The sequence below is a fragment of the Peromyscus leucopus genome, unplaced genomic scaffold, assembly GCF_004664715.2.
Source record: "Peromyscus leucopus breed LL Stock unplaced genomic scaffold, UCI_PerLeu_2.1 scaffold_876, whole genome shotgun sequence".
NCBI lineage: Eukaryota > Metazoa > Chordata > Mammalia > Rodentia > Cricetidae > Peromyscus > Peromyscus leucopus.
Genome location: NW_023505812.1, coordinates 50,305 through 66,599, shown reverse-complemented (window position 1 = coordinate 66,599; position 16,295 = coordinate 50,305). Strand labels below are relative to the sequence as shown.

General features: G+C 49.2%; 1 pseudogene; it reads right to left on the bottom strand.

The window, feature by feature from the left end:
* LOC114680836 overlaps positions 1-16,295 on the bottom strand; it is a 37,791-nt pseudogene that overhangs the window by 9,380 nt on the left and 12,116 nt on the right.

The following is a 16,295-nucleotide window of genomic DNA, read 5'->3' as shown; positions in this document are numbered from 1 at the left end:
TGTTTTTGTAAAGTCTGAGTTAAAACACTGATTTCTTCCATCCCAGCCCAGCCCCACGTGAATAAAGGAGACAGAGGTTTAAGGGCAGGGCAGGGCAAGTTCACTGTCCTGGATGGCTCCCCAACAGGACCCCACAGCCAGCTGGTATGCTAAGGCCCTCCAATGGCACCTCCCACTGCCCAGGAATAATAGAGAACTACCAAAAAGGAAGAATAGATGAGACACTGTCCTTTCTGGCTGTGTTCTCAGGGCACCAAGTACAATTGATAGTTTAAGTCTAAAGATCTTTCAAGTTCAACAGAGTTTCTGACACACAGAAGGCCCACACAGCCAGGGATTCTGGACAGTAAAGTACTCTATAGGACAAGCTGCCCTGTGTGTATGCACATATGTAGAGAGGGTGTGGGGAGGGGCAGGGGCAACACATAGCCAAGATATTGTGGGAATGTAGGCCGCCATTTGGTCCAAGACAGCAAAATCTTCCCAGAAAGATAATGCCAACAGCTTCCCAACTGTCCTGTGGGAATCTCTGGGCAAGAAGCCTCCCCCCCCATCCCAGCCAAGCCAAGTTCATTGGGAACACGTCAGGCACGGGCCAAAGGGCAGCTCAAAATAGTCTGTTTGGCAAAAGGAGCTAACTTGAAGCTGGACACAGAGGACTTGAAATGGCCTAGGAACTCAGCAGCATCACTGAGGGGCCATTGGATGTTCTAGGATGTTCTGAGGCCCAGAGGCCATTTATCAGGTAGGGCAGCAAGCAACCCAAGGATTCTGGAATCTGGGAAGGGCACAGCACCACCTCAGCCTGCTTTAAAGCTCTAGAAGAAGGCAAGGCTCCAATGTTGTCAGGAGACAGGCAGTCCTCTCAGAAGTCATAAAGCACATTTTAAAAGACAAAAGGACAGAAAGAGCCTACTAAAATGCAAATGCAATTCCTTTGGGGTCTTTTAATGTTAGGCAGTTTTCTGGTGAGGTGCCAGATTTATGAGCAAAAAAAAATGGTCAGGGCCAACACTTGTTTTTAGGGAGAAAACAAAACAAATAAACAAACCCAAAACCAGCCTCCTTTGGTTTGTCTCTGGAAAGGTTTGCATGGTGTGGCCCACTCTTGCCTGCTCTAACCCCAATAATGTCATTATAGGAAGCTGAAGCTGAAGATGGTCATGATGGCAATGGAACTTGGAGAGGCACTGTAGGCAGCTCACAAGTAGCCATATCCTTCTTGCCCACTTCCAGATCCTGACTGGGCTTGGAGTGGGGCCTGATGGGTCTTGCATGCCCTTACCAGCAGCCTTAAGGTGTTTTTTCTTAGGTGACTTGGGGAGAAAAGACCAAAGACACCAGACCACTTGAACTTTTAGTACTCTATGGGAACATGGAAAATTCAGGAGGCAATGGGTAAGCTAAAGCTGATCAGTCTCCACTTGATCAAGCCAACCAGGGTGGCCCTATATAGCCTTTGGGAGACCAGGTCAAACTATTACATCCTCAGGGTGAATTAGATCTTTCCTGGGCTAAAATAAGTTACTGCTAGGTCTGGAGTCTCAAAAAGAGGGAGGGACGAAGAGAGGAAACACACTGTGACCAGGCTTCGCACATAGAGCAGCACCACATGTATGCATAGAAGGGGATCATTATATCCTCAAGGAGATGCCACCCACCCAGAGGACCCAGATGACCAGAGGAGGCTGGCGCAGAAGCAGCCAGGACGCTTCTTTGTACAGAGAGAACAGGGGCGGGGCCCCCCCCCCCCCCCCCCCAGCCCCACCCCCCCCCCCCCCCCCTGCCACACCCCCCCCCCCCACGGCGGGCGGGGGGGGGGGGGGGGCGGGGGGGGCGGGTGGGAGGGGCCCCCACCCCCAGCAACGACACCCCCACACAAAAAGGGGTCGGCCCCCTCCCTCCCCCCCCCCAAGGTGGGACCCCACCCCCCCCCCCCCCCCCCCACCCCCCCCAATAAGGGGGCCAGGGGGCAGCCCTTTTATTACAAAAAACACCGGGAGGGGCCACGACCCGCCACCCACTAGGGGGCCCCCCCCCACCCCTATCCCCCCCCCCCCCCTTTTTTTTTTTGTTTTTCCCCGCCCCCCTCTGATTTTTTTTTTTTTTTTTTTTTCTCTCTCTTCCCACCACGAGCCCCCCTCCCGCATTTCCCTCCGGGCCGGGGGTGGTGGGTTGTTTACCACCCCCCCGCCGCCAAGCACACCCCACCCACCACCCCCCCCCCCCCCCCCCCGCGCTCCCACCCCCACATGGCCTCCCCCCACCCCAACCCAACCCCCGACCTTTTTTTTTTGGATTGAGGGGTCGTGAAGTTGCGGCCCTACCCCTCCCCGGGGCCCCCCCCCCTGGTGTGTGTGTGTGTGCCCCCCGCCCCCAACCCCCCCCGCTTCTTCCCGCGCGGCTTACTCGCCATTTCAGAGAAAGCACAACCAGACCCCAACGAGCCTCCACCTCTCCTAAAGGGGTCAAAGAATAGCAAAAGGAGGGTGTTGGGGCGGGGAGGGGCGGAAAAAGAGGGGGGCGAAACTCCACGGAAAAATGAACATAAGGAGGGGTGGGGGGGGTGGGGGTGGCCCCCCCGTATTGTAATGGTGAAAAGAAATGAAAGGAGGCGCGGGGGGGGGGGGGATTCGGTGTTTTTTTCTAGGGGGGGGGGTGGGGGGGGGGGGGTCGTGGGGGGTTGTGGTGGGGGGGGGGTTTTTTTGGTTGGTGTGGTGGGTGGGGGCGGGGGGGGGGAGGGGTGGAGTGGGGGGTGGGGGGGTGGGGGGGTGGTGGGGGGGTGGGTGGGGTGTGGGGTTTGTGGGGGTGTTTGGGTGCGGGAGGTGGGGTGTGGGTTTGGCCGGGCGGGGGGGTTGTGTGTTGGGGGAGGTGGGGTGGGGTGGGGGGGGGGGGTGGGGTGTGGGGGTGGGGGGGGGAGGGGGGTGTGGCGGGTGGGTGGGTGGGGGGGCGTGTTGTGGGGTGGGGTGGGAGGGGGGGATGGTTGGGGGGGGGGGGGAGTGAGGGGGGGGGCGGGGGCGGGTAGCGGGGGAGCGGGGGTGGGGGGGGGGGTGGGGGCGGGGGGGTTGGGGTGGGGGGGAGGAGGCGGGCGGGGGCCTGGGGGTGGGGGCGCGGCGCGCGGGCCGGGCGCCGCGCGAGAAGCAGCCCGAGCAAAGCGCACACCAACACTACTTATCGGGGTAAACAGCATGGCGCTACCAGACCTCCCCCCCGTCGTTTAACTGTCTGAACCGTGCGAGACACAGCACATCGTCCCCTACCAAACCCACCACCCCCTCCCCCGCGCCCGTCCCCCCTGCCACCCACTGACCTCACACTCCACCCGCGCGGCCCCGGGCACTGCGACCACGGCCAGGGCTCTGCACCACAATTCCACCTACCTCGCATGGCAGGCTCCTGTCCTTTCACACGAAGAAAAAAACACGACTCTAAGCTCATACGCCTTGCCCTCCGGGCAAGAATCTCCGCACTCGCCCAACGACCCCGCTCTTCTATCGAAGACAGTCGCTGTCCACCCATGACCTCTACGCGCCCAGCAGACCCTCACCGCCTCCCAGCAGCGCCGCGACGAAAGAACCCACGTGTTACCAGGAATGACGCTGTGAACATGTACCGTTCAGTTACCAGCAAGAATGCTGCCAGCCCTGAGCCAGCTCCTCTCGTCGCCCCTTAGTGCGCACTTGACAAGCCGCACAGAGAACACCTTGTTCGGAAACCCAAGCGAGCCACCATCCCTGCGCCTCGCCTGCTTCACGCAGGCGCCATGGACTACACAATCTACACGACGCGGCACACACCGGCCACAGCCTACCTCGCCCTCCACCCCAGAAGGTCTTCTAACAATTAGCCCAAAGCCTGTCCCTTGTACTTCCCTAACACAGCGACCACCACCCCCCAACTCCCGCCTCTCTCTCGTAATGAGTTCCATATCGCTGCCCCTGGCCTGAGTAGGACTGTGTATTTTCCTCTTTACTCGAAATGTCCATAAGAATGTGAGAGGAATGCCCCTGAAATTGTCATCACAGTCAGGTGTTTCAAAGTCACAGGCACAGCTAACCAAAGCCCTTCCTCACAGTGTGCTCCTCAGGGAAGAAAAGGTCCCAGGAGAGGAGGCAGTACTGCATTATAACAGTTACCACTGAGGAAGGCAAAGAGCGGGAGTCACCTGTTACACACATTCCCAAACAAAAGCAAGAAACTAGAAAAGAGGAACTGGTGACATAAACAACTGTTGAGCGCAGGCAGAGGCCAAAGAGGAAAGGCTTTGTCCTTTCCGTCCTTTTCCTAGGACCATCCAATATGGCTTCTGGTCCAGAGAGGCTCTGGACTGGTTCCCACATGCAGCCAGAGTGGCGCTGGAATTAGATCTAACATCCCAGTCCCAGAACATGCTGGGAAAACCCGCCCTTCAGCCTCCTTACTGTAGGCACATTCCACAAGCTGGCCGGCGCGCCCAGGAAACCCCCAACAACCTCCAACTATAACTCCTGGGCTTCTGAATGTGCCACTGGCTTTGCACATTTCCCGCTCTGGAGGGGCCTTACCCCTTTCTGAAGCAAACATTCTGGCAGCAGGACACCATATATCCCTGAGACAGGAATGGAAGGAGTCCTCAAAGATCTTGGGGCCAGAGAGCTGAGGCTGGCTTCCTGATCAGAGCTCAAGGGTGTCTCATGCTCTGCACTTCCCAGCTCCAGCCTTTCCAAAACCACCATGCATTCCCTCTTTACCCTGGAGCTATTAAGGAACACCCACATGTTTCAATCCTGGGAAAAGGAAATAAGACTAAAATAGCTGGACTGTGCTCTTCATGAACAGGCCAGAGTCTCAGCCTTTTCACTGTACCTATCCAAACCCATTCCAGTCCAGGCAACTAAGATGCATGCTAGGGATGGCTCCAGAGAGGGTATATGTAAGGTATATAGCCAGCCACCCATGCCCACAAAGACCTATGGAGGATATGTGAAGAAAAACCAGATATTAGCATATGAGAGAGAACGGAAAGAGTCTTAGGACTCCCTTACCCCATATGAAGCTGATCTGATCCCTATGCCGGTGACCTCATGGCCACAGCTGGGAGAGTAATGGGAAAGGGAGTGCCCACAGTGTCCTTGTTCCGGCTTGCCCAGCCCAGGTCTGATGACTTCCTAGAAGTTGGAGGGGAGGTAGTATCTGACCTTATTCCTGTGTTCTACACACTGACCCCTGAGCAGTTCCAGACTCAAGCTAGAATCAAAGCTCAATGAGAAAAAAAAAACAAAACAACAAAAACAACAAAAAAACAACCCTACAACAAATAGCTGGGTTCAAGGAAAGTGTAAGATGGCACTGGTGATGCTGCAGAAAATAAGGGCATACATAGTGAATGGAATCCATCTAGCAAGCATCCACACTCATCTGCCAGTGTGGTGCTAACCCTGTGCACCCTTCCAGCCGCCCTACTGAATGCTTTTCATTTTTTAGGTGATTCATATCGCTGGGCCATGCCAGTAAAACTGACCTTAGTGTTAAGTGACAAAAAGGTCCTTTGAGAATTGTAGCTTCATTTCAAATAGAAACATAAGAATCAAGGAAGACATAAACTAGGCCCAAAAGACAAAGGAAAAACACCTTCAGTGCTACCACCTCTGCCCCCACTCTCCTGCCAAGGTAAGAATTACCAGTAACCTGTTATATAGAGGTTGGGGCTGCTGCGCTTCCTGGACTCATGAGATCAACTGCTCAACCGCACACTCCACATCCCACAAAGTGCAGTGTCTGTGTGGCATGAGGAGACAAAAGCTTTATTGGTGCGACATTTACTGGTGTATACACGTGTTCATTCATGTCTAGTGTGTCCTTCTGTGTTGTTTGTGTCTATTTAGGGATCTATCTGCAAGAAAACTCAGCAGAATCTTCCTAAGCAGTGGCATCAATAACCTCACAACATAGCACTCTGTAACAGCAGGAAATAAAAACCTACTGCTCCACTGGCAATGAAGACAAAAGGGAGCCAGCAAACAAAAATGGAAGGGCATCATCTGGAAAGAGGGAGAGGCTTAGCCCAGGCAGCTAAGCAAACGGTCAGGGCTAGAGAGCCAAGGTCTAGAAGTCTGCTGATTAGCAGTTTCACATTAAATCTCACCCTTCTCGCTGTCCAGGACAGCTGTTCCCAGGACTCTCAGATTACTTGTTGCACAAGCTTTTTACTTGAGAGAGAGGGAGGTTAGAAAAAAATTTCTTCGCTCTGTAACAGTAGCAGAAAGTCCTGGAAAATGTCATCATGGCAGTCATCAAAGACGGGAGCAAGCACACCTCAGGTGGGAGCACAGAAGAACTACTGCCTGAAGAACAGAGGGCTATGGAGGCAGTGGCTCAAAGTGTGTGTGTGTGTGTGGTGTGTGTGTGTGTGTGTGTGTGTGTGTTTGTGCGTGTGAGAGAGAGAGAGAGAGAGAGAGAGGAAGAGAGAGAGAGAGGAGGAGGGAGGAAGAAGGGAGGAGGGAGGGAGGGAGGAGGGAAGGAGAGAAGAGGAGAAGAAGAGCCTCAGCAAAGGTAAGCAAGTTGTTTAGCATCATGTCAGGGTCAGTCTCTGGCATTGTCTTTTGATCACTTTGATTCTTAGGGAAAAAAAAGGTAGCAAAATCTTAGGAGGAATGATCTAGAAAACACAGGAGGCACAAAAAACCCAAAGGAAAGGCAAATCTGAAGCTTGGCTGGCAATGAAAGTGAAAAGTCAGTGGCCACCAAGAATGCTAATGGAGCCCCAAGAATCCATCCATTCACCCATTCACCCTGCTGAAGGTGGTGGCCAGTTCAAAGGGAAGTGGCTCACAGCCAGCCCTTTCCAGGAGGCTAGGATGCAGCTCCCCCTGCTGGTTCACGGGAAAGCAAGACAAATGTTTAGGTTAGAATGCAAGGGGAAAGAATAGATGATAGGAGAGGCTAAGGTCAGCCACTTTGCACATGGCAACTTCTGCAGTCTGTATGGAAACAAATGCAGAACACAAAATTTAATGGATTATATTTCCTTTGTAATTACACTGCTCATAAAAAAAAAAAAAAAAAAAAAAAAAAAAAAAAAACAAGGTAGTACAGAGAACTGTCCTGGAAAGGCGCCAGTCTAGTCCCATGGCCCACAAAAAAAATGCTCTTCCTCATAAACTCCTGCTGTGGGATGTCTGTATGTCAAATTGCTCTGATTGGTCAATAAATAAAACACTGATTGGGCAGTGGCCAGGCAGGAAGTATAGGGGGGACTAACAGGAGAATTGAGAGAAATTCTGGGAAGTGGAAGGCTGAGGAGGGAGACACTGCCAGCCGTTGCCATGACAAGCAGCATTGTGAAGATGCCGTGAGCACATGGCAAGGTATAGATTTATAGAAATGGATTAATTTAAGATGTAAGAACTAGATAGCAAGAAGCCTGAGCCATTAGGCCAAACAGTTTAAATTTTAAATAAATAAGCATGTGTTTTATTTATAAGTGGGCTGTCGGAAAAAAATTCTCCAGCTACACTCCCAGTTTCTTTGCGCAGAGGTAGACCTGTGTATACAACTTGAAGCAACAAAGTTCATCCTAGCTGCTGTAAGGGAGCCTTGACCTTCCTTGACACAATCAGGTTATTATTCCACAAGTGAGAGATCTAAGACTACTAACAGGAGCCTTTTTTGTCCACAGACCCATTTCCCACTATAGACCTCATATATCCCAGCCCATTTAGAAGAGCATATTAAGACCCTAGGGCTGGCTCCAAGATGGACTGTAACTTATCTGCTCAGCTGATTGTGCCCGACCTGCCTAGTAGTAACCCACTCACATGAGCCATGTTTCAGGCAACCCAGGTACACCATGCCTTCCTTCTCTATTTCCCTGAGGCCTATGTAAGCATCTGCTCCTCTGGGAACAATGAAGAAAGGCACCTCTGGGGAAACAACTGTTTCCCATCATTACCACCTGCTCTCACTTCCAGCTCTGCAGCTGCTGCTGAGTAAGAACACAGGAACTGAACACTATTATATGCCCACAGAGCACAAGAAGGGAGCAGGAGAAGAGCAGGATATACCTGTTCTAGGATGCACATAGAGCAGAGCTGGGAACAGCCAACACAAAACAGCAGTGAGCACACTGTGTAGAAGAAAATGGCAATTCCCAGAGTTTAGCCCAGGGCTCAAAGTTGACTGATCACGCAGGCTGCCAGATGCAGGTGGCTTGGCTCTATTCTGCTATAATGTGGCCAAAATTGCTTCAATGCCAACTGTGATGCCAGAATATTTGGAAGGGAGGGGCAACATTCCACATCAAGGTTGAATGGGACCCCAACACCTACAGTCCTCAAGGTCTGCCCTCTACCCTCATGGAAGAATAGAGTGCTGCTACACAAGGGTCTTGCTACCCTGCAGGGAGAAAGTTAACATGGTGAATGGTAGAAAGTAGGGCCCAGGCAGTTCTCAGTGACCACCAATTCTGGGTTCTTGAATAGCCTGGACAAAGGACTGAGCTACTACCAGGGATGAGTAGGGTAGTTTGACAAGATGCTTTAAATACGAGTCAACTAACCTGTTTCGGAGTCTTCACTGTCAGAGGAGCTGGATTCGCTGGTGCTTCTCTGACTCAGAGGATGAAAAGGCCCTTCATCTTGGAAGAACCAGCAATCACATCAACTTTTTCAGCTGTAACCCAAATAACAGACCTGTATCAGAAAGGTCACCAAACCAACCTAGCAGCTGCTGCTAGCCACAGTTATACTCCCAAAAGCCCAGAGGAAGGACCAGTGGGAAGCATGTACCCATAGGCTTACAGACTGCTCCTGTCAGCTACTATCAATCCAGACCCTGAGTAGTCACACTGTTCTCACTGGTAGCCTACTACACACTAGCTGAAACTTGTCATGTGCTGCAAATTCAATGCCTCATCAATTTCTTATAATAACCTCTGAATGGTTTCTCATGGATTCAGGAGACCAGCAGAGCAGTAATTTCTTCATATGATATACTGGCTAGCTTGGGTAAAGAGGTATTCTTTTCTTCGTACAGGGCATTATGTCTAGAGCACAGCAAAACATGCGAAGAGCTCAAGGGTTCTGCCAACCTTCCTATTTAGATTTAATAGTGAAACCCAAATAACATCACTGAACAGCAGACCCAGAGCAAAGTTCTAAGGACTGAGAACTTAGTATGGCTAAGAAAGCAGTGTATAAAAATACTTTTGACATATATCCTAAGCTAAAACCTCTTGTACTAAAGGGGAAAGCTGCAAGCCAATGTGAAGCATATATAAAATGGAAGAGATGTCTGGAAGGCTGGTGGCAGGGATGGGGTGAGTATCACCCCCATTAGCAAAAGTGGGGCTCAGTACTGAACTACTATCAGTACACATATCCCTGGGACATCCACATCCAGGCAAACCTTTTCCTCCTGGCCTCACTGCGAGAGGTGGGAGATCACCGTTGGGAAAGATTGTATGGCTAGCAACCAGAGATGAAAACAGCTGCTGTTTAGGAGTAGGCTCAAAAGACGGGTTCAGGAAGGCTTCAGCAAACCACCAAAGACATCCAGAAAAGAACTGACAACCCAGAGTCCAGTGCAGTGTCATACTTGGGATGTCTATAGCAAAAGTATGGAATTCATTACTGTGGGGGTGGGTGAGTGGGGTTTCAAGTGTGGAGTGCTAAGTTCCACAGGAAGGACCTCCAAAAGAGTTCTTAAGTATACCTTGAGGTTTCCTTTTCTTCCGCAAACAAGAGGTAACATAGCGTTCCCAACTCTCGAAGTGTAGATGGTTTCAGAGTCTCAAGTCAATCTCAATCTCAATCAGGGTTGGAGTTCTTGAGTGATGGCTCCCTCGACTGGATAATGTGTAACTACACGGCCCCAGCTTCTCACCAGGAAGTTTGTTGATGTCTAGACTTAGCTGCCTCTTCTCCTCATAGGACATGGGCTTACACTTGTCTTCTTCCTCTGATTCATATGTAGGAGGCGGCTTTTCTTCATGGGTGCTGGTTCCTTCTTGCTATGAAGGGATGACGCAGACAGTTAAGAATAGGTCTCCTGAGGAAGCTGTGCACACATCCTCTGAATGTATGTGGTTGAAGTGTGCATGTGTGTGTTGGTGTGTGTGTGTGTGCGTGCGCACGCGCGCGCGCGCATGCGTGTGAGGGGGGGGGAGAGGGAGGGAATGGGTGGTGGCTGCCTGCCCACACCTAACTGGAAATAGGATTTAAAGCTACTAGCAATCAGAAAGACCAGCAGCTGAAACTCTGATGTGGCTGCGGGATGGCCACCTGCACCCTCTCTCCTCAAGCACAGTGAGCTACCAAAGCTCATTCAGGGAGAAGAGCAGAGGGAGAAGGAACAGGCTAAGTGCTTATGACAGGACACCAACCCAGACTGGAGGCTGCAGCAACAGAATGGTCTTCCCCTACCATGGGTTTCTCGAATCACACCACTACCAAAGATGGAAAAACTGGGAAGCACAGACCTCACATTGCTGTTGCTACTGTTATTTTTCTTTGTCTTTTTCGGAGGAAGTTTCCTTGGCTTTGCTTTTCTTATTTTCCTCTACTTCCCTTTTTCTTTTTGTGCTTTTCCTTTTTCTTTTCTTCTTGTCTTTCTCCTTTTTCTTGGTTTGTTCTGCTGAGGCTGTGAGAGGGCTGCAAGCTGCTCATGTACTGCTTTGAGCTATGGGAACAAAACAGGCAAAACAAAACCACAATCAGGCCAAGTCTAAAACTCCCTTCCCACATTTGGGAGGCAGAGACAGACAGAACTCTGTGAGTTCCATCCAGGCCAGCCAGAGCTGCATAGTGGGAACCTGTCACAAAAGCAAACTAACCACACCACAACTGGGATTAAGAGTTCTTCTAACCACCTCACCCCTGGAGGACAGCTCTGTGTCACATGAACAGTTAATACTGGAGTATCAGGCTGTGATAGGTATGGGAGAAGCAGAGAATGGGCTGGCTTCCAGCCATGGACCTGCCAAATTAATGAGATCTCTAAAGTGCCCACCTACTACTGGGTCTCCAAGGATTGCTATAATCTCCCACAACAGGAGCTGTACATGCTGACAGATACTAAATCACCTGGCTACCTTAGTCCCAGAGAAGGTTTCTAAGGGCTTGATGACCAACTAAATGTTAACACTGCTGTAGGATCCTGAAGCCTATGTACCCAGAAAATGTCCATGCCTCACTCCTACTCAAAACACACAGCATATACTTCTACAGGATTAACATTCCATTAATTAAGTAAAGAGGAAATGCCACAAGGAGATCTTTGGAGAGGTAGAATCAAGAACATTTCTTGGAAACCTCTGAGGGATTATCCTGGCCTTTGGGCACAGAACACAGGTTCCCTCACCTGCTCCTGGAGCTCAGCCAGCCGCTGGGCTCGCTCTTCTCGGAGTCGTCAGTGGAACTGTCACTGTCAGAGAACTATCGCTGCCTGCTGTCACTAGATGAGGGTGGGGCCACCACCTTGTAGGGGGTGGCACTGCAGGGGAGGACACCATAACTACTGGTTCTTCAGGCTCGTCAGGCATCTTGGCAAAGCGCATAAACAATCCTGGGGAGGAAAAGCCATGCCTATGAGAATGCCTTAGTTTTTTGGAGCTTCTTAAACCAATTCAACAGGAAGTAAAAGATCTATAAGAATAGCCCCATCCATGTGAGTGCTTGCGTGCGTACCCATTACACATGATACTACACAACCAAGTCCTGATCTGGCCAGGTATTTAGCTGGAGGACACAGTGACCCAGGTGGAAGACTAGTTTTTCTGAGAAAATCAGTTTGAGGGTGCTCAGAAAGCAGCAGGCCACAACCAAGACCACCCAGAAAACATGCCTGTAAGTTCCTACCAGGTCTGTAGCTCTCTGAACAGGAGGGGTTTGCTGGCTTTCCAAAGAGAGAAAAACAGTACTGGCAAAGGCTCTGAGTTGAAGCATTTGTGGCAGAAACCCATGTGTCTGCCTCCCTACAACTCAGGGTGCTCTATCAAACTTAGCCGATGAAAGCCCTTAGTTCAGATATCGTCTAGCAATGTTGTTGTAGTGGTTAGGGGATAGTGTTTATGACAGGTGTAGGAAGGAGTATCTTGGGAGGTCTAATCAAAGCAGAAAGAGAGGCCAGAGATTCTGGCACAGCAAACACACTTCAAGAAGGACCCTTGAGACGCCCAACTGACAGTCCCAAATGGAGTAACAGAACTCATGGAACAGTTAGCCCCTGCCTGTGCTCCTAGATCAAGTCACATGCAAGCAAACCAACTAGCAGACACCCCCTGAATGGTGGGGACTCAACAGTCAATCCAATGATTATGCTTTTGATCACAAACGTGAAGAATAAGCTGGGCTTTCCAGAAAGATTTTTTTTTATGCCTGCTTTAAAAGAATGGAATAAGCAAGTCGCCGGCGGGGTGGGCGCACACCTTTTTAATCCCAGATACTCAGAGGCAGAGCCAGGTTCTCTGTGAGTTCGAGGCCAGCCTGGTCTACAAGTGAGTTCCAGAAAGGCGCAAAGCTAGCTCACAGAGAAACCCTGTCTCCAAAAAACCAAAAATGAATGAATGAATTGAATGAATTAAATGCAAAAATTGGTGTCCTGGGCCTGGCGGGTGGGTTGGCGCACCGCCTTTAATCCCAAAACGTCGGAGAGGCAGAGGCAGGCGGATCCCTGTGAGTTCGATGGCCCAGCCTGGGCTACCAAGTGAGTTCCAGGGAAGGCGCAAAGCTACACAGAGAAAAACCCTGTCCCATCAAAAAAACAAAAAAAAAAAAAAAAAATGGAATAAAATGAAGGGTAGATTTAGGAGAAATTAAGGGGAGGAGAAGGACACATATATGATCAAAATACAATTGTATGAAAATTTCAAGGATTTAATAAAAGAATAAAATAAAATGATCAGTGTAGTAATTCATACACTGAAGAAAGGGACATTCTTTTTGTGTGTCCGTGCTTCCAAGAGATGTGTATGTAGTTGGAGTTTTCCTGTCTTGCAGCTGCTCCTCAAATAACCAGAGGCTTGTGTTAGTTACAAATGTCCGGCCAATAGCTCAGACTTGTTACTAACTAGCTCTTACAACTTATCGCTGCCCAAGGCTTCTATCCCATTTTTGTGTGTCGATTCATTCTCTATTTGGTTGGCAATTCCTCTGACTCTGCCCTTCCTCACCCCATCATTCTCAGTTTGGCTTTTCCTGCTTAACTTTATCCTCTTCAGCTATTGGCCAGACGGCAGTGGACATATATTCACGCAGTGTACAGAAAGATTATTCCATAGCATATGTGTAACGTGCACATCTGTGTATTTGCTGCTGAGGGATGTGGTGGCTAAGTACTAAAGCTGCTGTTTTAACTTAGGACACACTGGACTTTCCTCCGGAAGCCTGGCCTGAAGGCTCCATGAACAGGCATCTAGGAGAAGATGCCCTGTATAGCAGGTATCCATGTAACTATGGAACTGTTTCCCACATTTGCAATACCATTCTGCAAAGCTTAGCTTCCTTCTCACAGGGTAAGGTATTGCCTTGACATTTGTTCTGTGTAAGTCTAGCTGATCAAGTACTAGACAGGCACTTTTCTTAATTTATGTAAAAATCAATCAGAGCAGAGCCCTGGACAAATATACACAACAGAAGGTGACTAGCACTTGATTAGAGAGAAAGACCAGGAAATAAAGTGGCTTCACACCAAAGTGGGAGTCCCTACTGAATGAAACAACTAAGACTCCCCTATCAACTAAGGTGGATAGGCTACAGCCCCTCAAGAGCAGCCAGAGAGTTAGGCAGCAGTAGTAGCACACGCCTTTTAATCCTAGCACTTGGGAGGCAGAGGCAAGGCAGATCTCTGATTTGAGGCCAGTTGGTCTACAGAGGTGAGTTCTAAAACAGCCAGGGGTACACAAAAAACTTTGTCTTGAAAAGCCAACCCCCCTTTCCCCCAACAAAAGGCAGCCAGAGCCATGGCTGTCTGTTAAAACCAGGCCTAGGGCCAAGCAGAACAGAGCAATATAATGAGAAGCGCTAGGACTTTGTAAGGGAAATGACCAATTCTCTTTCCCAGAACACAAGGAAGGCACAAGAGGAAGCTGTTTCAGGCCCTATATCCATGTCCACCTTTCCTGGCTAGTTTTTTAATACTTTTTACCAGAAATTTTCATTCTTTTTCAAAACTAGCTGTTATGGACATGAGTGGAATGGACAGCACTCTAAGGCCTTCCATTCTCTAAGTGCTCTGCCTTGGCAAGTAATACAAGACAGGAAGTTGGTCAAGGTGAGAAAGTATCATCAAAGCAAAGATAGAGCCTACTGGCTTCCAAAATGTGTTTCCAGCTATATGACCCATCCTTTTCTTTTTGTGGGAACCAGGGAAATCCTACTCTACCAAAGGGCAGAGGCATCAGGAAAACCAGGGCTGTGGAAGACAAACTTGCTGAGGGCTTCCTACCTTAAAGGAACCAAGAGACCAGTTGGAAAGCAGGACCATCAGTGAACACAAAGCTGTACTAAGGGGAAATAGCAAGGGAGCAGAAAGAACTAGGAGAGACTGGAAAAGGTGTGTAGAACCTCAGGAAACACCTGGGTCAAGGAGAGGAGAACACAGATGGCTGTTATGGAACGGTGACAGGAAGAGAGTAGATATCAGGAACAGCAACAGTAGCACTCAGGGAAATGTAACAATCAGATCTCTTATTGGGGTGACAGCATCTCAAGGTATGTTCAGCTACAACCTGCTCTAAAACTCTATGGCTAGCTAGGGTGGAGGATATGACTGACATTCTCCTCTGATCATCACAGCCCAATGGTTGTAGAGCAAGTATTTTTATGTGTCAGAGTATTAAGCAGCCTCACCTAGCCCAGGCTGTACATGATACATAAAGAAAAACAGGCAGGTGATCTCTGAGTTCGTGGTCAGTCTGGTCTATAGAGCAAGTTCTGGGACAGCCAGGGCTACAAAGAAAAACCATCTCAAACAAACAAAAAGAAAGCATAAAAGTCCTTCCAGTACAAATTCAGATGCTAGGTTGTCTGTCCAAACTATCTCAGATGAACCAGTCCCAAAGCCAAAGTGGTAGCTAGAAACCCACGGAAGATGCAAGGTACAGAAACTGAAAAGCTTGGGATAAAGCTTGAACATTCATGAATAATAACAAAACTGCCAGTCTATGGGACCTAATGTACTCACCAGTTTCATTCTCCCTATGTAAACAATTATACACCACTCCATATATTGTGACTATCTTGAAAGATTAAAGCCCAGTAGACACACAAGCTACAGTTACTACACATTTTTTCTCAATGACTTTGAACGGAGCAGGGAATAAAACGAAGGATACCCAGCAGCCCTGGAACCACTCCAAGACTAGAGTAGCTTGGTATTACTAAGACCATGCTTGCCAGGCTATGGGACACAAGTTTTCTAAACACCCAAAATTTTGTACAGTAGAAGGGGAAAATGAAGTGGCTCTATATAACTTTTCCAAGTAAATTCCACTCCTGCAGCACAGCCTAATTAAGAAATCTAAGTTGGTCTCAATATAACTTATTAAAAATTGTTTTTTGTGTTTATGTGCCTGTGTGAGTATATGCCTATGGGGAGGGAGTGGGTGTGCACACCTGTATGCACACTTGGATACCAGAAGAGGACATCAGACATCAGCAGTCTTCCTTTATCATTCACCTATTTCCTTGAGAAGGAGTCTCTCTCAGAACCTGGGGCTCATGTTTTTCTTAGTTAGGCAAGAAGCTAGCAAGGACTAGTTATCTTGGTGTCTTTATTCCCCTCAGAATTGGGGTTCTAAGCATGTGCAGGACGCCTCGTTTCTTATATGGATTCTGAGATCCAATTCTAGTCCTTCCTCATGAGGCACAGAAAGCACTTAGTCACTTCTCCAGTCCCTCAGTATCTCTTAAAAGAAGTGAGCAGGGGAAAACCTTGTGTCCCCTTTCTAACTACTTATAGCCTTCTGATATGGGAAACACTGAGAAAAAAAGAATACAAAGCATGCCGGCGGTGGTGAGTTCAAGGCCAGCCTGGTCTACAAAGCAAGATCCAGGACAGGCACCAAAACACCACAGAGAAACCTTGTCTTGAAAAACAAAACAAAACAAAACAAAAAGAACACAAAAGCACAAAGATTCTACAAACACAACTTCCTTCCAGACAGGAAATTTCTGAATGCTACTTTCAGAAACACTGGCACAGAACCTCCCACACTGCCTCAAGTAACCCTTTTGAGAGTAGGCATCTCATTTAAGTTGATGGTTGAGCTTATCAAGTCAATGCCTAGAAAGAACTCATCTCTAGAGGGGCATGTGGCA